Below are 22,106 nucleotides of genomic sequence, written 5' to 3' on the forward strand. Positions count from 1 at the left end.
CCATTCTGCCATCTTCCTGGAACTCTGAGTATGATTTATTTTTCTGCCTAGCAATCTACTGCATATAATCACCATAAATATCAGTTGAATAAACGCATGCAAGAATCGATTTTGTTTATAATCTGTTAACATAAAAACTGTACTTTTTGTTGGTTAATCTGATTCTCAGGGAGAGCTTTTTATAACTTATGATTCAGTAACATGACTTTTAATTTTTAAAAACTAGACAAACTCCTCGTAGAATCAAATTAAATATAATAATAATACAATTATTTAATTTATAATTAATATATATTAAATTATGCATATATATTGAATTGTATAATTGTAATGCTACCAGTACCAGGATTGAATAACTTTGCTATTTTGTTGATTATACAGTGTTGAAATTGTTTTTTTGCAAAGAAGTTGAGAAATATAAAACATTAAATAAATTATTTTTAATAGATCACGTTTTTCATAGACACTATGTGATTTATGTTTATGAAATGGGCAAATAACTAACAAGCTTTTAAGGAAATGACTCTCCTTTTTTGAGTCATTTAATGACCAGCACCATTACTTCATATTGATAACTTACATATCTTCTTTAAAATATTTTTCCTTTGTAGTATATGGAATATGAGGTGTTGATCGAATTTGAGTCCAAGGTTGATGATTACTATGACAGCTGTTGCATTGATTCTTAGTCATTGTGCATATTTCATGGACTAATGGTAATTTAGAATTACTCCAAGTTCTGTTCTTTTTAAATTGCTTTTAAAATGATAAGCATTTCCCAAATGTTTGAGCTAGTATGTCACTTATTATCTTGCATAATTTTCCTGGGAAACTGCATGTCAAATTGATGTGAAAACAGTTATCCTTATAGACATATTTGGCATTGACATAGTCAAACATTATTTCCTCATTCAGTCTTTACTTTGGATTAAATGCCTAATAAAAACCTGTTATATAACTCTATCTGCTCAATAAAATGGTAGAAAATAAATGATGACAATTAATCATCTTCAGTATTTTTATATCTAGGTACCATTTTTGTGTTCTAAATGATAAGGCTTTCCACAATACGAAAACTATAAATTATGCTCAGAGGGTCTTATTTTAGTATTTCTCCTGGTTTCAAAAATGATGACTGGATCTTATATTCAATTCCAACTTTGAGAGGCTTTTTTACATGCAATTTCTGTACTCAGCAGCATAAAAAGAAAAGCTTGATCAAAGAGATTTTTTTGTTGGTCATTCACTGAAAAGCTACATTGTCTTATTGCTACTTAAATTTGCTGAGGAATGAAATGATTGCAAGGTGATGATCTGGGACGATGATCTGGAGAGATGCTAGAACTGGGAATAGTTCTTTTCCTTTGTGAAATAGTGAGATGTGAATTTATATGGCATTTTTACCAGGATAAACTATGTTATTTTACCTCTAGCAGTTGTACATGTTTTAACAATTTTAACCATACTCTGTTCCACTGTACCATATTGCCAAATATTTCAATGAATCACAATCCTTAATTCTGGGAATGAATCAAAATTATTCAAAAAAAAGTGCTTTTGTTCACTGAAAGATGTGAATATGTTTGTTAAATATTAGCTAGAGTGTTTCATTTGTAATTAGAGATATTAAACTCATTTTACAACAAATCCACCAAGTGTTGCTCTTCAATGTGTGATGTAGGTATGTTTGCACGCACAGTTACATACATCCATATACACACACATATACATGCATGCTCACCCACATCCAGCATCGCACATTTGGGCTCCTTGTTTTTAATCTCTCTTTAGGGATTTTATCAAATAATAACTTTGTGTGGGACGTGGAGGGATTGATGTCTTGGCTGTTGAGTCTTTGGCCCTGGTGATGGGAGCCTGGGGCGGGGGATGGGGGACACAATACACTCGATCACAAGAGAGGACTGCTCTGTGGGGGAACAAGAACATTTCATTAAGCTCCATGCTGGTTTTGACAAATTGTCCAGGGGACAAGCCATTTATCTTCGCTTTAAATTCCATGCTTACTAAGATTAAGCAAACTTTCAACTGTTAAAGCACATTCTCAGGCATCTGGTTAGAAAAAGGAGAAGTGTTATGCTCTAGATACAGAATGTGAGCAGTCAGTGCCTGGAAAGCTGAAGTTCCCATTAAAAATTATACAAACATCGGTAGTTGTTAATTATATGCCTGTCTCAAGCAAATATAATTATTGTTGGTTTGTCCTTAATAAACAAATCTTTTCAGTCATATTCATAAATGTTCCATTTCCCCCCTACAATGATGAGAATCAAACCTTAAACTCTTCCAAATTTATCACCATAATGCTACTCTTTTGAGGTCTGCCAACTTACTTTGTCCCAGATATACCTCTTAGCATAAATACATGACTAACAAAAGCCAAATTACTGTAATATAATGCATTATATGACTTATCTCTTAATACACACAATAATTTTATAGTTAACATTCTTACATTTTAAAATGAAAAAATTACTATTTGTTTTAACCATGGCATTGCCAATAATAAATCTTTTCTGATCTATAAAAATGGCAATCTCCTATGATTTAGCTTAGAACTTAGGGAACCTATTATGATCTGCCTGTGCTCATTACAAATATTATCTTTTAATCCTCACAAGTCACATACTAGGTAGCTACTATCATTAGCCCCCTTTATATAAATGAAAAAAATTGAGGCAAAGTAAATTTGTGATGTACTCAAGATCATAGTCATACAGCTAGAGAATGAGCTAGCCACAATATCAGTACAGACCATTTAATTTCAGAGCCCACAATTCTAACCATCACACTATCATCTCAATTTGTAGTAAAACCAAAGGTAACATGTTCATAGAAATTATTGTTAGCCAAGCATAGCTGCAAGTGCTAGATATATTCAGTCATTTATCGTAAGTATACAGTCAGTGTCCCTATTTTGTAGATCAGGAAACTGCACTGAGGGGTTAAGGAACTTGCCTAATGTCAGTAAGTTTTGGAGAAAAAATTTAAAACCTGATATTCTGGCTCCATAGTCTTTGCTCATAATTCACCATGATGTACTTCCTCCCAATTGTCCTGTGGTTTCTACCTGCAAAATACCTGTTGAAATTTTTTATGGCTTAGGAGCAAAATCATACTAGGTTTTTTTGGAAGGAAGCCAGAATAGAAGCTAAAGAGGTAGTAAGGATGACAATCAAAATATTCACCCAACTTGGATGAATTCAGGCTACAGAATGAAGAAGATATTCAGGACTATCATTAAAGTGTTTGGGTCCAGCCAATTGACAGATATAGGTCTAACAGTAGGAAAACCCACCCTAATTCCTCCAGAAAGGTAGCTAAATAAAACAATTAGGCAGAAAGCAAGCAGTGTCTTTTAAAATTATTATTAATATGGACATTACAGGCATAAAAATGCACATTTTATAGCATCACTTAATAAGAATCGGAAATATTAAAGGGGACATCCATATTGATAAACTGATCTACAATTGATCTGGCATTAGTACCTAGGTCTTCTGATACATACTCAAGTGATCTTGCTATTACATCATTGGTCAGGCACCTGGTTCTTAATTGTTTGTTCACAGCAAGGCAAGAAATAAGGCAATGGACTTGAAAGCAAAAAAAAAAAAAGAAAAAAAAGCTGAGTGCCAAGAAATAAGGGAGGAGCCAAGGAATGGATAGTTGTTGGTCATTTCAACAAGGGGGGATTTTAAATGGTTAACTTCAGTACTCATAGATTTTGAGGTACTCTTTCAAGATGAGTTTATGGAATTCAGGGTGGGGAGGGGGTGGATAGTGGTAACAGGATTGAAAGGTTTGTTTTTTAAATTCTATTTTATTACCATGTTTGGTTAAATATTTCAAACTAAGATACTGATAAGAGCTGCCAAAGATATCCCCCAAATTATATATATGCATAACAAGTGGAACCAGTTCATTTACATATGACTGAACTACACATGATGAGCTACATATGATGAACTACAGAGAACTCTAAATAGAACTATTGGTCATATTAGACCCAATTTCAAAATCAAGATTTAAACAGGAGAATGCAAAAAGTATGCTTTTACATGGGCCACATTTTTGGTGACCAGTTAAATTTTAGCAGTTGTTCTCAAAATCTAATTATATGCTGAGGTATATTGCGAAAGTTAAATGAGGTTTATACTAAGAGAATTGAGTATGGGGTCACAGTATAAGAAATGGTAGGGATATGAGCTATATAGATAGCATAAAGTAATATTTAATGAATGCTTTTATTATTATATTTCCTGAAATAATAACAAGGGACTGCTGGTACAGGATAAGAATCATTCATCAAAAATTCTAATGCCAGATGATTTTGAGAAATCATAACTTGTTGAATTTGAGGAAGGTAATGTGAGGCATATTTCAAATATTATTATAGCAACTTGCAGTGAGATTTGGACAGCACCCCCTCATTGGTCACCTTAACATTTGCACTAAATGGAAAAGGAAGACTATAAATAGCCTATCATCAGGTAAAGTTGGGTTTTGCAACAAAATCGATTCAGGTGAGCTCAGATTTTGCCTTTCCAGATGTGTCACATAACTCTTGGTTTTTGAACTTTTGTATTTCAAAATTGCGTACAAGACTGTGGATCTATCCAAGGGCATCATGGAGACTAAGGATGACATCTAGTGGTGAATGAATTCATGAGCACACACCTAGATATTTGTTGATGGTTATTTATAATGCTGGTGACCCAAATTGAACCAAGCATTTAATCAAATTGAACCAAGCATTTAACCAAGAGTTTAGTGCCTGGGGATACAGAAATAAATAAGAAATTTCCTCTATATAGAGGTATCCTTAGTTTACTAATGGAGAGAGTCATATACTCCTGCTATCAATACAATATGATTGGTACAATGGAAGGTGGTCACAGAAGGAATCCTGAGTATAATGTAGTGGTCAAAGGCATTTTGAAAGAGAAGACACTTGAGTGAAGTCGTGAGGAGGAGGAAGGTGAAGAAAGGGGGTGATATTATTTCTACAAAGAAAATGTCAGCAATAGCAAGAAATCAAATTTACACAGATATTGGAATAGGCCAAGAGGAATGACTCATGATTCATATATAGTAAAATCCTGACTGCCAAATATTAAAGATATTTGTTCATTTCTATTACTTAGTATTCTGTTTGGTTGACTTTTATTGCTTCTTATTTTCATCCCTGACTGGAAAATAAAAATTCATTATGTCCTTTATCCATCCACCAGCTCCATTTATTTTCAAAAATAAAAAAAATTATGTTTATTTAAAATAATTATTTGCAGCATGATACCATAGAATTTAAGATATTGTCAATAATCCAGGTGTATGGATGAAATGGACTTTGATAAGGGTGGTAGCAAATAAAATGAAAAAAATTAGATGGATATTTATAAGAGAAGTTATTAACTTACAGGGCTTCATCAGTAATCAATTGGCTTGATGATAAATTATGACGCAATAATCTGGTTACCCCTTGAAAACGATTCTTCCAAATGTTTTGGAATCTCTCATGATATTTAGACATTCTGGCCAATATTTCCCAAATTATAACTTTACTTTCCATTGTTTATGTAATACACAATTTTTTTTCCTCTATTTGATTAGAAATCTATTAAGTCAACACTCACGAAACTTTGGTTTCTTTACTTAAACCTTTGTATGGATCAGACCAGAATAATTCAGAATCCTTGCAGTTCAATGGGCCTTTATTAAGATAGAAAAGAATAACTTACTATGATCCATTCTCTAGATACTGGTCCACATAACTGTATGTGGACACTTACACGCAACATGCATACAACTTCATTTCAATCAAACAATATTCATGCTTACTAGATGCATTGCAGTCTGATATTTTATACTTATTTCTCCTTTTTTTCTTTTCATTTTGTTTGTTTAAAGTTTGATTCAGACCTCTCAATATACTTTGTGATTCACTAATATCTTGATTCAAAAAATATTGCTACAAAGGAAATATTAATCTAATTGAAAACTTATATAGAGAGAAAATTCTGATGGTATTAAGGTATTGCTAGGTATTGTAAGGTTATCATGATAACCCAGCATATAATAGGCTTTTAGTAAATTTGTGAATGAATATTCAAAATTTTAAACTTAACTGTTTAAGATTTAATAAAAAGAAGATAGACAAAATTCAAATGTATAGTTAAGTACTATTCCAAATGTGCATAATTCAATTATGGATGTATCATCAATATGTATGATGCATAGGCTATTATGATGAGGATTAAAATGGAGAAGTCAGAAAAGGGCTTTTATTGGAGAAAATAAGGCTTGAGACAGACATGGAAGAATGAGTTATGGTTAGATATACAGTGAGTGTGGCAGCAATCCAGGAAGTTATGAGTTCTGGAATCTTGAGTGAGTATTCAGAAGAGTCAAATTGGCATATCTTGGGATATACAGGGATCAGCCTAGGTAAGTTTAAAGAACTCTAGCAGGACAGTATAATAATTATGGTAACAGCTATCTTTTTTAATTTCTAATTTTGGTGACTGGGATTTTGAAGTATATATTATCAAATTTATTTTTACATCCAACCTGTGCGGTAGGCGTTCTTAACCCCATTTTATATGAGAGAAATATTAAATTTGGAACTTAAGTAATGTGTTCTGGATCACAGACCTAGTAACTGGTGGTCTCTCTGATCCTAATGCATATGATCTTAATAACATACAGGCAGATTACTTATGAAAAGTGGAGCACTTTTTAGAATATCTGAAATACCCAGATGAGTAACTTAGATTTTCATCTTGTAGTTAGTGGGGATTATTCACAGTGTTTGATCACAGAATAAAATGGAGAAATTTTAAAAATATTAATTTGTCAGAAGGATGAACTGGGTGTGAATCTAAAGGTATGAAGATATTCTAGGGTCATCATGATAAAGGTTAGACTATAGTTCTTAAGAAGCCGTAGATAGGAAGCGCATTATCAAACCAGGATCAACTACAGGAGGAAAACAAAAATATCAGGACTTCTAAGTCTTACTTAAAGCTAAAATTAAAATGGCAGTATCTAGAATTTAAGGTCTAAAGCTTTTAGATACTTTTAGAATCAAATACTTTACTATGCAAAAGAGAGTAATGCAAACTTCCAGATTTTGCATGAACATAAAATAATGATAAATTTAAGACAAAGGTATGGCTTTTTAAAAAAGAGAAACACATTAACAATGAAACATAATATTCTCTTTTTTTAAAAAGAGAAGCATATTAACAATGAAACATAATATTCAGCATATAGTAGGCTTTTAGTAAACTCATGAATGAACAAACAAATGAATCTTCAAACTTTTAAGTTAATTTTTTAAGATATAATAGAAATGATAGAGAAAATTCTAATGTAGTTATGCAATATTCCAAATGTACATAATTCGATTCAATTAAAAATATCAATTTACCTCTAACCTAATTACAGTTTGTACATAGATGATTTTATAATAGGCTTTTCACAAAATGTGAAATCTATGAAAAGAGAATTGGAAGGACGTGTAAATCTTACACCAAAATTGCGAAGAGTAAAGCAGAGTTTGCTCAACCTAATAAATTCCTGAAAGAGATTAAAAAGAATGAAGATAGTAAAAAAGAAAAGAAAATCTATTACATACTACTACATTTATTGGTAGACCACTAAAATCTTAGTAAAACAAATACTTCTAATGGCCTTAAGGAAAGATTTCTCAAAAAATATGGACATTTTTATGCCTTGGAGTAAGTATTTTTGAGCCTCCTGTAATTTTAGATAACAATGTCATTTTATTGTTAGTTTTCACTGCATTTAACAATGAATCCAAAATGTCTCTGAGTCTTGGGATTTGGTTAGGTTTCTGCTGTTTATTTCAGACAAACATTTCTTCTGGGTATTATACTGAATGTGATGCAGGATATCACATTGAAAATGATCAAAAATTTGTTTAAAATTAAAACCTAGGTCTCAATTATATTCGTTTCCTACTTCTGCCATGGCTGAGCCTGAATAATTGCTCTTTGATTCAAAATATTTCATCCATCTTATTTTTCCTCCCATTTTCAACCTCTGTTAGTTCTGGTTCTCTAAAGTGTCACAACCAAGAGGAGAGATCTGTAAATATGAGATTTATCAAGGTGTCCATTCCCACATGCAGCTGTGGAATGAAACAGTTCAAAATCCACAGGGCAGGCTGTGAAGCTGGCAGCTCCGATGAAGAGTCTGGATAAACTCCACAGGAAAGGCTTCCTGGCTGATGAAGCAGTGAAAGAATCTTTCTTCCCTCTTAAAAGCCTTCAACTGATTGGATTATCTCATTGCAGAAGATGCCTTAGTTGATCCAAATGTAAACCACCACAGATGTAATCAACTGATTGACGACTTAATACACCAGCCTTTTAGTTTAAAAACAAGCCATTAAATGTCCATACAGAAATGGTCAGATCAGTCTTTTCCTGACCAGACAACTGGACATAATTATTTGGCCAAGCTGACACGAGAACTTAACCATCACTGTCCACCCCTTGTCAACTTGGCAGCTATACACAGCACCTTAAAATACACTAAATTTCCAAATAGAACACAATAACAGACATATGTTTCACCTAACAATATTCAACTATACTGCGTACAATGGGAAATGTACTACATTTCTCCAGAAGTCCTTAGGTAGCATTCACTCTTAAACTTCATATCCTGTGACTTACATACGATAATATATACAACTTATATGTAAGTTATATGGTAAGAGGAAAAAGATATTTGCTTATGTACAAATGTAAACATACTCATGATAAAACAGGGAGAAAATATTCATACAATCACAGTCCTCATTTCTGTGACTGGTCATATGGTCATAGTTCATATTTATCACTATCCTCTTCTACTACCATTCCATGTTCACTTTACCCTCAGCAAGCACTTCAGCTGGCCATGTTCTTTGGCAGGTAAGGAGACCTAGATCTTCATTCCTAAAGTTTCTGGGGCCTTAGTAGTCCTGCCTGAATTGGATTGCTCTAGTTTTCCATTGACTTTAATCACAGGGCATGGCAGAGCTAAGAGACACCCTAGGGGATCTCCTGTATTCCAGAAAAACTCTTCTTTACCTCCCTCATGTAGTTTCAATCCTATTTCCCTTGATAGTCAAGATCAATCACCCCCAGACAGAACAATAACCTCGTTTAGTATGTGTTGATTCAGTGGCATGAGAAGCACAAAGTGGCAAGGTGGCAGTCTTAATTTCTAGTTCAAGGGAATCATTGTTGTGTCTCTTAGAAGTACTCTTCCTTTTGAAACTAAGACCTTTGGACCAGAAGAGCCTAAGGTTTTAGGGAGGGAGCAAAAATTTCCCTAGTGGATTACAGGGGTGATAATAAGTGGTGCCACTCCCATTTCCACCCCCTGATTCCTAGACCTGTGAATCCTGGCTATGGGTGAAACAGCACCAGAGAGTGGATGCTACTTCAGAGCATACACAGCCTTCTGGGAAATATTGCCCTAGCCCTGCAATGTATTGCCACCTAGTTGACACCATAATTGGGTCTTCAAAAGGCATTGCACTGTTCTATCAACCCAACTGCGTCTGGATGATGGGGGAACATGGTACGACCAGAGAATCCCATGAGCATGAGCCCATTCCCATACTTCATTTGCTGTGAAGTGAGTTCCTTGGTCAGTGCTGGGTGGAATACCAAAATGGTGGATAAGGCATTCTGTAAACACACATATGGTTGTTTGTTGTCCACTCAGAAAGGTCTATCCACATACTTCTTCCCCAGACCTCTTTGTCACCAATTTTCCAATCATACTCCTTCCAAGTCCCTGACCATAGCCAAACCATTGGCAACAGCCCATGAGTCAGTACACAAATGCACCTCTGACCAGTTCTCCTTCCAAGAAAAATGACCAACCAGATGCACTGCTTAAAGTTTTACCTACTGGGAGGATTTCCCCTCACCATTGTCCTTAAAGCACATCCCAGAATGGGGTTGCAGTGCTGCAGCTGTCCACTTCCAGGTGGTCCCCGTATATCTTGCACAACCATCTGTAAACCAGGCATGAGTTTTCTCTTCCTCAGTCAAACTGACTGTAAGGAACTCCCCAAGAGGCTGTAGTTCTGCTCTGAGAAACAGAAGGTAATGTGGTAGGAGTGGGGGTCACGGGCATTTGGGCCACCTCCTCATGTAACTTACTTGTGCCTTCAGCACCTGCTTGAGCCCTATTTTTAATATACCATTTCCAAGCCAACTTTATGGCTTGGTGGGTCAGACAACATCCAGCTAATGATAGGCAACTCACATCTCATGATAACTTGGTGGCCCATGGTTAAGTATTCGGTCTCTACTAAGGCCCAGTAGCAGGCTAAAAGCTGTTTTTCAAAAGGAGAGTAGTTTTCTGTTGTGGATGGTAAGACTTTGCTCCAAAATCCTAAGGGTCTGTGTTGTGATTCTCATATAGAGGCCTGCCAAAGTCTCTATACAGCATTCCTATTTGCCACTGACACTTCCAGCACCGTTGGATCTGCTGGATCGTATGGACCAAGTGGCAGAGCAGCTTGTACAGCAGCCAGGACCTTTCAAAGAGCCTCCTCTTATTCCAGTTCCCACTCAAAACTAGCAGCTTTTCTGGCCACTTGGTAATTGGACAGATTATTACACCCACGTGAGGAATACATTGTCTTAAAATCCAAAGAGGTTTACTAAGCATTGTATCTCCTTTTTGGTTGTAGGAGGAGTCAGTGCAACAGCTTATCCTTTACCTTAGGAGGAATATCTCTACATGCCCCATACCACTGGATGCCTAGAAGTTTCACTGAGGTGGAAGGCCCTGGATTTTTCTTGGATTTATCTCCCATCCCCTGACCCATAAATGCCTTACCAATAAGTCTAGAGTAGTTGCTACTTCTTGCTCACTAGGTCCAATCAGCATATCAGCAATATAATGGACCCGTGTGATGCGTTGTGGGAGGGAGAAACAATCAAGTTCTCTGTGGACAAGATTTTGATATAAGGCTGGAGAGTTGATATATCCCTGATGCAGGACAGTAAAGGTATACCGCTGGCCTTGCCAGCTGAATGCAAACTGTTTCTGGTGGTCTTTACTGACAGCTGTTGAGAAAAAAACATTTGCCACATCAACAGCTGCATACTGGTACCAGCCGATGCATTGATTTGTTCAAGCAATCATACCACATCTAGGACTGCAGCTACAATTGGAGTCACCACCTGGGTAAGTTTATGAAAATCCACTGTTATCTTCCAGGACCCATCTGTTTTCTGCACAGACTAAATAGGAGAGTTGAATAGGGTTGTGGTGGAAATCACCACCCTGCATTTTTCAAGTCCTTAAAAGTGACACTAATCTCACAATCCCTCCATGAATATGGTATGGCTTCTGATTGACGATTTTGCAAGGTAGGAGCAGTTCTAGGGGCTTTCACTTGGCCTTTCCTACCATAATAGCCCTCATTCCATGAGTCAGAGAACAAATGCGGGGATTCTTTCACCCTCATCACTGTATCCAGCATATCTAACAACAACCAGCCAACATCATTACATCTCTTAATTCCACAAAATTCTGTAAAGGTGTCAAAAATGTTATCACCCAAAGCCTTGCCTTGTATAAGTATACATTTAGCAGAATCTAGTGGTGATATTTTGACTATCTCTTTTGTCAATTCATTTCGTGGTCTGGCAGTGCCATCTTGATTATTGCAGAGTCATTAGTGCCTCTGAGTCTAGTCAGATTAGAAAACCAATTGTAAAAACCCATTTTGTAAGATTCTGTTTCTCCAAAACCACTCCTGGTAGTAAGCTGTGTTAGTTAGGGTTCTCTAGAGAAGCAGAGCCAACAGGAGAGATATGTAAATAAAAGATTTATAAAGGTGTCTCATGCAACCATGGAAATGGAAGAGCCCAAAATCCACAGGGCAGACTGTGAGGCTGGCAGCTCTGTTGAAGGGTCTGGACGAACTCCACAGGAGAGGCTCACTGGCTGAAGAAGCAGTGAAAGTCTCTCTTCTGCCTTAAAAGCCTTCATCTGATTGGATTATCTCATTGTGGGAGACATGCCTTAGTTGATCCAGATGTAATTCACCACAGATGAAATCAACTGCCTGGTGATTTAATACACCAGCTTTCTGGCTTATCAACCAGCCACAAAATATCCTTACAGCAATGGTCAGGCCACTGATTGTCTGACCAGACAATTGGGCATAGTCATTTGGCCTAGCTGACACCAAAACTTAACCATCATACAACCCGTTGAAATTCTAATTGCAATCCTTTAAGAGCCACTTTAAGGAAAGGCATCCACAGATCTCTTTCTGGAAATTTTCTCTGGAGTTTTACAACAGCTTTCAAATTGATATCCCTTCCATCTTCTTCCATTCAAATCTGTTCCTCAAAATCACTTTAATCTGTTATCTAGCTTGTAAGTACTTGGAAATGAACTTTGAGGAAGAAATAAGAGAAAATACAGACAGAAGCTGGAGAAGAAGAGCCAGCATTAGTGGGATCAATACAGACCCCTAAAAGGAAACCAAGTTTTCTTAAATAATTCCAGAAAGAAAAACATTTCTTAAAGCATGTGATGACCAATAATGCTGGGCACCTTGGATAAGCAAATGAATCTAATTCAATAGAATAGTGGGAATTGGAGCCAGATTGCAGGAAATAAGAAACACCACTTTATTCACACCATACTTCCTTAGTACAAGTCTTCCTACTCTTTAGTTATTTATTCACAGATCTCTCTCCATGAGACTGTGAAAGCTTGGTCAGAAGGTCAACATATTTTTGACTTCCATATTCCCAATGTGTGATATAGTTGATAGTACATATGCATTCCATTTTGCTTGGATTTATATTAATCTCAGATGCTACTTTATTGCTTTGTGCGGACATACACTCCTCCTGCCCCATTAGCTGGTCCTCACACTCAAGAAGACTGAATAGGGCTGTGCAAAACAGATAAATAATTTAGGGTTCTTCTGCAAAGCTCAGAGTCTATCTATAGCAACTCTATCCCTTTCTTATTTCCTTATTTTCTGCCCTGATTCATTTTTTCACCACCAAGACCATGTGCATCACTGTAAGTGCAGTAAAATATCAAAGAATAATTTTTTTGCATATGCCACTGCTCATTAATTTAGATTGAAAATTATTTCATTTATGGAACTGTCACATACAAATGAAGATAATATTTCTTTTTAGTTTCTGTCCATTAATGAGAAAATGTAGTGGTATTCAACTCTTCCATAATTGAGCTAATACTTTATAATTCTTCCAATTGAAAAAAAGTTTTATAAAAATAAAAGTTGGCTGCAAACATTATGAAGAAATATACTACAAAGACTCTATTTGGGGGTTGAAGAAATAAAGCATAGTTATCCAAATCCATGAGTTGAATAGTAAAGAGAAGGAAGCAAAGTAAATTGAATATTGATAGACCAGACTAGGAGTTTATATTAGTATGGGCTACTATAACAAATTACCATTATTGGGTGGCTTATAAGAAGAGAAATTTATACTCTCATAGTTTTGGAGGTTAGAAGTTTGAAATCAAGGTTTTACCAGGACCCTCTTTCATTGGAAGTTCTGAGAGAGAGTCTTTCTTTGCCTCTTCCTAGCTTCTGGTGGTGGGTGGCAATCTTTGGCCTTCCATTGTTTGTAGCCATATCACTCTAATTTCTCTACCTATAGATACTGTTTTCCCTCTGTGTGTGCATATGTATATGTTTCCAAATCTTCCTCTTCTTATAAGGACACCAGTCATTGGATTTAAAGGCCTACCTTAATCCAATATGACCTCATTCTTAACTTGATGACAAAAGACCCTATTTCTAGACAAGAGCACATTCACAGGTACTGGAGGTTAGGACTTCAATAAATCTTTAACAGAGGGGACAGTGACAATCCCATCTCAAATGTGCCTTTTCCCATTCCTCACATGTACAATTTTTATGAAGTATGATAGAGTTTCATGGATGGCTGCAAATTTGTTCGTTCTAAAATGTTTCATAGCAATTTAGAGAAGTCCTTAAAACATTTTTCTTTCATATGGCAAGATTTCCTCCTTTTCCTTCACAAATAAGCATCTTTGAAAGTGTTGATTAATAAAATAAAGATGCAATGTTATTAGTTTTTTACTTTTCCTGTTTTTTTCTTATCCTGATGGGAAGTGAAATGATTCATTCCCAGATCAGCTTCTCTTACATCATTTCATGTTCAGCACCATGTAATTTCCTCCACTATTGGGTCATTAGATTCTGATTCTTTTTATTTCCTCTGCTTTTTCCTTTAGGCAACATTTCTATGTAACTAGCTTGACACTTATCTTTTTATATCCTTAGCCAAGTGGAAATCAAATGTTCCTGCATCTACATTTCTCATTTCTTTGGATTGGCACCACTTCATCCACACTTTTATCCTACTTTTCATTGGTTTTACAGCATCCTTATCTTTGCTTTACTTATAGCTTTTTTGTTTGCTTTTTCACATATAAACACATAACTGAGCTTACACTTCATCAATTTTGTGACAGTCCATTCAATAATTCAACAAATCTGATATCTTCAGAATGTGTCTTTTCTTTGTTTTCTTTTAAGTCCTGGGACTTTGTTTTCCACTTCTTTTTTCACTTTGTAATTTTTTTTAAAAAACTATCTTTATGCCAGTCTTAGAATCATTGTGGATTCAATAATCCTGCCTGAATTCTTGTCCTGTTCTGCTGTGTTCTTACTAAATCACAAACAAAAAACTATAAACTCATGTATACATCATGATCTCCTTTGTCTAGTAGAAAATATAGTAGATATGTTTTTAAAGTTAAAAATCTCTAGGAGTATTTAATCTATCATTGTAAGCCATAAATAGCTAATATACACATGGATACATAACTCAAAGTCAAGTTTTTAGATTAAAAATATAGAAATTAATTTTAAAAATTCATGCATACCATTTAGACTTTTAAAAATTATGTTAAGAAATGTAAGTCTTTTTCACCCCACGAGGCCCTCCCTCAAAGATAGCAACTGGTGATAGTTACACATTCTCCCCCACTTTCTCCTCCACTTATATAGTTATAGCAGCACGCATGTCAATATCCATTTTTATTCTTTATAAAAAATCTGTTTTTACATATATCTTTGGATACACACTGTTTCAGTTTCCTAAGCTGTACAAAGTAGATACGATGAAATGGATGGGGTTTAAATCTTGGACATTTATTAGCTTACACCAAGAGTCCAATAAAATGTACAAATCAAGGCATCATCAAGGCAATGCTTTTCTGCCTATGATATTTGGGTCCTCTGCCACATGGCAAGGCACATGGCAGTGTCTGCTGCTCTGTCCTGTCTCTACCAGGTCTCCTTGCTTTCAGCTTCTTGTTCCTGTGGCTTTCTTTTCCCTGTTTATTATTCATCTCATTTATAAAGGAATCCCATAGAGATTAAGACCCACCATGGACCACACCTTAACTGGAGTAACCTCATCCAAGTCTTTTACTTACAATAGGCTTGCACCCATAGGAATGGATTAGCTTTAAGAATATGATTTTCTGGTGTACATACAGTTCCAAACCACCATACACATATACAGATATATGTGCACATGTGTGTGTGTTTATATATATATATGAGGGTGCATGTATATATGTGTGTGCGTGTGTATGTATACGCATATGTGTATTTATTATTTCTGTGTTTCTGGTTTATTATATATGGTGCATTTCCCCTTTAAAAGTATATAATGTTAATGGTATTTTAGGTTGTTTGCAATTTTTTGTTAAATAAACAATCCTGAAATGAAATCCTAATATGTATGTGCATGTATCTGTATGTGTATCTATATAAACATATATATATAAACGTATATTCATATTATATTATATATGTGGGAAATATTGAACCATGGTGCATATATATTTTTATATGCCTATGCTTATTTTTAATTCCAATATTCCCTGATTTTATAAATAAATACAAATGCAATTTTGCTTTTCTTATATTTTCATTTCCCAACTCATGTTCATTCTCTAAGCCCTTAAACTGCTTAAGGAATTCTCAACAGCTTTCCCCCATATTTGATTATGCTATCTCTTCTTTCTTTGTGTAAGTATTGTAGTATCATGCCATGCTTTATTGATTCTTGCAGCAATTGCTTGGCAAAATCTTTTGCCCATTAAAATCTAATCCTTGTTTCTCCTTACCTTCAATTACTATTAGTGTGATATTGTCAATGAATGTCATGCCCAACCTCAGCTTATCTATCAGTTTCTAATTTTTACTCTTTTGTTTTATATTCACTCAAGAGTGGATCCTTATTCAGGCAAAAATTACATGAACAGATTCCTTTCTTTAATTTCCTTCATCTGTCTACACAGTGACCACAATTACCAGTGGCAGTCTGTGTTCACATTTGATCGACCATTTAGTCAAGAAGGCATTTGGAAAAATGAGGTTTATAATTAAACGTTTCACTTTACCTGTAGCGGCTTTGATTACACTGGGTCTTTGGCCAAATCATCTCCATGGCCTTGGTTTCTGGCAGCAATTGGAAGGTAATATTATCTGTTGAATTAAAATGAAACTGTTGCTTTTCCACAGCACCCTTGAATAATTCAGACCTTTAAACCACTCAAATAGAGCTTAATGTCTGGTTGAAGCAAAAAGTAAGTAACTGTATTTGAAACTGGATAAGATTTTGGTTAATATATCACATTCTTTTTTTACTGTACAAGTGTTATTTTCTACATATGAGGTATGTGACACCAGTATTTTCTACCAACTTTGGATTTTATTTCTTATACTATACAAACCAGAGACATTTCTCATTTGGATTTTAGTGACTGCTTGAGTAGTATGGATTCAATTTCAAGTCCGGATTTTACTTCCTGGGTTATTTTTTTCTCTTCTCACATGCATCATTTTGCTTATTTCAGTTGATACATTTAAGTACCCCCTACTTGAGCAAAACTACAAATAAGTCTCCCTAATTTTTTTTTAATAATGTTAATGTTAACTTGCCACCTGCACACCTGTCGTGCAAAGATGTGACTCTCACTTCAATCAGCAACACAAAATATTTCAAGTCCAAGCACTCACTGAGAAATTAATTGTCTTATGTGACAATGGCAGGAGTCATCAATTCAAGACCCTGTTAGAATTAAATTTTATTTTTGAGAAAAATAAAACAATGCATGTCAATTTCTTCATGTTCTCATAACTTGTATAATAATTTTATAACTGCAAACCTACACCCCAAGACTTCTATTTCCCTAGAAATGATTTCATATTATCATTTAAATAATGCAATATAAAAGAACATTTATGTAGGGTAATATTTCTGCACCATCTACCAAAATGCTCTTATTTCTGTCTCACTTGAACCATATTACTTTAGTTTGTCAAGTCACATATTTCTAGTTGGCACAATTAAATGCTTAGGCAACATCATCTTTCTGACTTTTCTAATGTCCACATTTTACGATGGTATACAGTGAAGCATTTCAATTCACATTTGAAAACCAGGGAAAACTGTGTCTTTCCTAAAGTACTGGGGTGCTTCTTTAAATCATGCAATGAATAAAATATCACCCATCATGCTCTCTTTCACCCTTGGTTGCTAGAAAACCCACAGCCAAATTTCATGTTCAGTTCCTATGATATTTTTTTCCTTAATTCCTGGTGTGATATCTACCATCTCTATATTTGGTTTAATTCATATTTTTGAAATTAATTTTATCTATATTATATTTATTTTACTCTATACCATCTCAAATCCTTTGGGACTTAGATGCTTTTGTAAATATATACACATACATTGTCACATTGACTATACAACTGTATTGTTTGATTTTTCCTTTTCTCTTGCCTACTTTTTGAATAAATTTAAATGGAAGTGTCTTTTGTTGGATTACAAAAGCACTATATATTTAATATAAACAATTTGGATTATCTGAAAAATTACCCAAAAGAAAATTAAAATCATTCACTATCTTTTTGTGAACTGTTTGATTGTAGTGAATAGAAGCCCACTCAGTATTCTGAGGCCAGAAGGGGAACTGATCGGACAGATGCAGTGACTTTGAGGAAACCCACAACCAGGAAGGGTGAAAAAACTTACAAAGGAAGACTCAGAAACTTTATCTGTCTCACTTCCCTTTCTCTCTGTCAGCCTCATTTCCTTTCTCTGTAAATTTGTTTTTGGTCCTTTAGAGTAAATATGTATAGTAGAAAATAACTGACCCAGCCATAGCTTTACCCCACAATCTAATTCTTCATTCTCAAGGACAAAGTATTTGATTGACTTAGTTTAAATCAGTGCCATGTGGCGTATAGAACTAGGAATTTGCTGTTCCTCAGCATCTGTGGGCAATGGTTGTTTTCAAAGAAGAAGGTATAGGGGATCTGGTTTACTCTCCCAAAGGTAACTATAACCCTCATCATCTCATCATAGAAATCAATGTTTTCTTTTAAGTAAATTTATTTTTTAATTTTTTTCTAGAGTCATTTTATGAACATATAAGATCTGTATATGATCTGTATCCTATAATTTCCACTTAAACATAATGCAAAAATTTTCTTATCATTAAACATTTTTCAAAAATAGATTACATTGCATTCTAAAATAGTCAACATAAAGCTCGGGACATTTTCTGTGCCATGAGTTAAAAAAACAAAACAAAACGCCAGTCTTTTGTCCTAACCCAAGACATTCATGCCTTTTGCCAGTGTCCATGAAACTGTTGCAGGTTAAATTGTTAGTTTCCAAATATGGCAAAATTCCTTCAGAGTCCTTGACAGATAAATCATGGAAAAAATGTATTAAAATAAGTCTCTCAAAGCCATAGTAATCAAAATAGCATGAGACAAACTACACTACACAAATAGTGAATCTTAAGTTAAATCATGGACTTTAATTAATAATACAATTATTAAAATGTGCTATCATGAACTGTAACAAATGTCCCACATCAATGCAAGGTGTTGGTGTCAGGGTGGTATTTCACAGTATCTCATCCATGATTTTTCCATAGACCCACAGCTTCTCTACTTAAAAAAAAAAAGAGTATATTTACAAAGTCAGGAAAAAGTTAAAATTACGCATGATTTTATTTTAAAATTTAAATAATATATAACATTTTTATCTAAAAAGTTAGATCTTCTAAGGATCAAAGTTTCCTTTAGGAGAAGGGAAAACAAATACACAGATTATTATTGGTATGCCAAAGGAAGTTCACTTGAAATAGAATCTGACAAAGCACAGCACATTTCTGTTTGAGTAGTGTGAGAAACCAACCTCCCCACCTTTTAGAAATACACTCTAGAAAAACTTTGTCATGTTAGAATACAAGATAGCAATATAGAATTTGAGAGGTGATATAATAGGCATGAAGACAAACTAGACTTAATTATTTTTATAAGAGATGAAGTAAGATTATTCTTGGGATGATTCCAGTGACAGATTCTTAAAGAACTGAGCCTTAAGGCAATAGTCATTCTTTTAAAGATTATTCCCAGAAACATCAAATAAAAACTAAATGATTTGTTATTAACATAATTTTATTGAATGGTTGCATTCTCCATGTATTTAAAATGCTTTATGCATTTATGAATAGTAGCAATATTCAGTAGTCATAAGAAATAAAATTACCATCAGCTTGGTTCCTCATCTACTTCTACAAAGCCTCAAGAGCATATTTAGGATTTTTTTCACTTAGCTCAGGATGTGAGAAATATGAAGGAAAAGACAATGTATCTTATTCTTTATAGGAAACAAGAGATGTCAACCATGGCTTTTATGAATCTGGCTTCAAACTCACTTTAAAAAAATTTGCGGTAACATATGTACAACACAAAATTTCTCATTTTGACCATTAGGAATATTATTCATACTCAGTTTTTAGATTATAAAAACTGAGTATGAATATTATAATGACTAAAGATTGTGAATTGTACTTCTGTGTATGGCGGCACACAGCTGCCTATGGTCGCCTAGAATCATTCTATTTAATTGACAGGTCCATGCTTTCTCTTTTTCTCCTCAATTTCTATTCTTTGAGTCCAAAAATCCTACTCGTTGACCCAAAACTCTATACCCAAAGAAAAGGCCCCAAAGTTCTTAAAAGCCCCTTCCTAAGTGGCCTATATATTCTATATGACCTGGCCACCCAGCTCCTGGCTTTGCTTTGATTATCCCAGAAAGCAAAGAATGAATGAGAGAAGGGTTTATGAATGAGAAGTTTATTTAGGGAAGTGATTCCAGACAGCGGGAATGAGGTGTCTGGAGAGACAAATGGAGAGAAGAAAAGCCTGTCCAAGCACATGCTATTAAACTCTGTGGGCAATTATAACACAATCCTGCCAGGCCCCTCTGAGGTATTTGGATACTTTATATCTGGGCACGATAGTTGGAAAGTCATTCACCCATACTCATCACCTATTGGTCATGAAATACCCCAGGGAGGGCTATCTTTACACTTCCAGGTTTGCTCAGGAACATGCCAGCAGAGCTGACTCCCACAGGCATCCTTGAAGGGGAGACAGCCCTAGGTGCGGATGCCCTTGGGCCCTACCTAACTGGTTAACCAGAGGAAAGTAGTGGTGTTTTAGTTTGCTAATGCTGCTGGAATGCAATGCACCAGAAACAGGCTGATTTTGTAAAGGGGATTTATTTAGTTACAAACTTATGGTTCTTCAGAGGAAAAGCAACTGGCTTTCCTCTGGCTTTCTCTTCACCTGGGAAGGAACACAGTGAGGTCTGCTGGCCTACCCTACTGCTTCTGGGTTCAAACAGTTTTCCCTGAGGCAAGTCCTTTTTGCATCTCCGAAAGTCTGGGTCTGAGCTTCTCTGAGGGCTGAGCTGAGGGGTGATGGGCTGCTAAGCTCCTTCTCATGTTTCTGACCTCTCTTTTTAAGCTTCGCTCATTAAGGAAGGCACTCCCTGTGGCAGTTAGATTCAGTTGTCAGCTTGGCCAGGTGAAGGCACCTAGTTCTGTTGCTGTGGACATGAGCCCATGGGACGTGAACCTCATCTGTTGCTGATTACGTCTGCAGTTGACTAGGAGGAGTGCTTGCTGCAATGAATGACGTTTAACTTAATTGGCTAGTGCTTAAATGAGAGAGTGTAACATAGCACAGCCCAAGCGGCTCAGCATACCTCAGCTCAGCACTGGCAGCTCAGCCCAGGCCTTTGGAGATGCAGAAAGGAATCACCCCGGGGAAAGTTGTTGGAACCCAGAGGCTTGGAGAGAAGGCCAGCAGAGATTACCCTGAGCCCTCCTATGTAAGAAAGAACCTCAGATGAAAGTTAGCTGCCTTTCCTCTGAAGAACTAACAAGATAAATCCCCTTTTATTAAAAGCCAATCCATCTCTGGTGTTGCGTTCCGGCAGCTAGCAAACTAGAACACTCCCCTTAGCCAATCGCAAATGTGATCAGCCATAGATGAAATTCAGATGCTGATTATTTAAGTCCACAGCTAAAAAACAACTAGGCACCATCACCTGGCCAAGTTGACACCTAAACCTAACTACTACAAGGGGTAAGACAAAATATGTCAGGCAGTCCCATTCACCCCTCCCCCACAATACCTCTCTGAGCTCCTTTCCTCTTCTTTGTGCCCTTTGAACATAACCAGGCACAGCCTTGCCTTAGTCCTTTGCTTCAGCTCTTCTTTCTGTGTGAAATGGTATTTCCGCAGATATGTCACCTTCTTCCAGCCTTTGCTGATATTTCTGCTTTACGTGGACATAGATACTGAGCACCCTTGCTAATATCACAACATGCACTTCCCCTTCGTCCCCACACCCCACACTCACAATCCCCCACACTCTCAATTTCCTACAACCCACTCTACCTTTTTTTATTTTTCTTCTTTCCTTAATAATTATCTTCAAACACACTTTTTTATGTAGCACTTATTTATTATGTTTAGCACTTATGATTTCCCTCCCGCAACCTGTCCACAGAATGGAAGCTCCTTTAAGCTCTTTGTTTGATCTATTCACTGATGCATGCATTTTTAGTTATCTCTGAGAAAATTTCTCAGTCCTTTTCTTACAGATAAAAGGTATTCTTACAGAATA

This window comes from Tamandua tetradactyla, chromosome 10, assembly GCF_023851605.1.
Source record: "Tamandua tetradactyla isolate mTamTet1 chromosome 10, mTamTet1.pri, whole genome shotgun sequence".
NCBI lineage: Eukaryota > Metazoa > Chordata > Mammalia > Pilosa > Myrmecophagidae > Tamandua > Tamandua tetradactyla.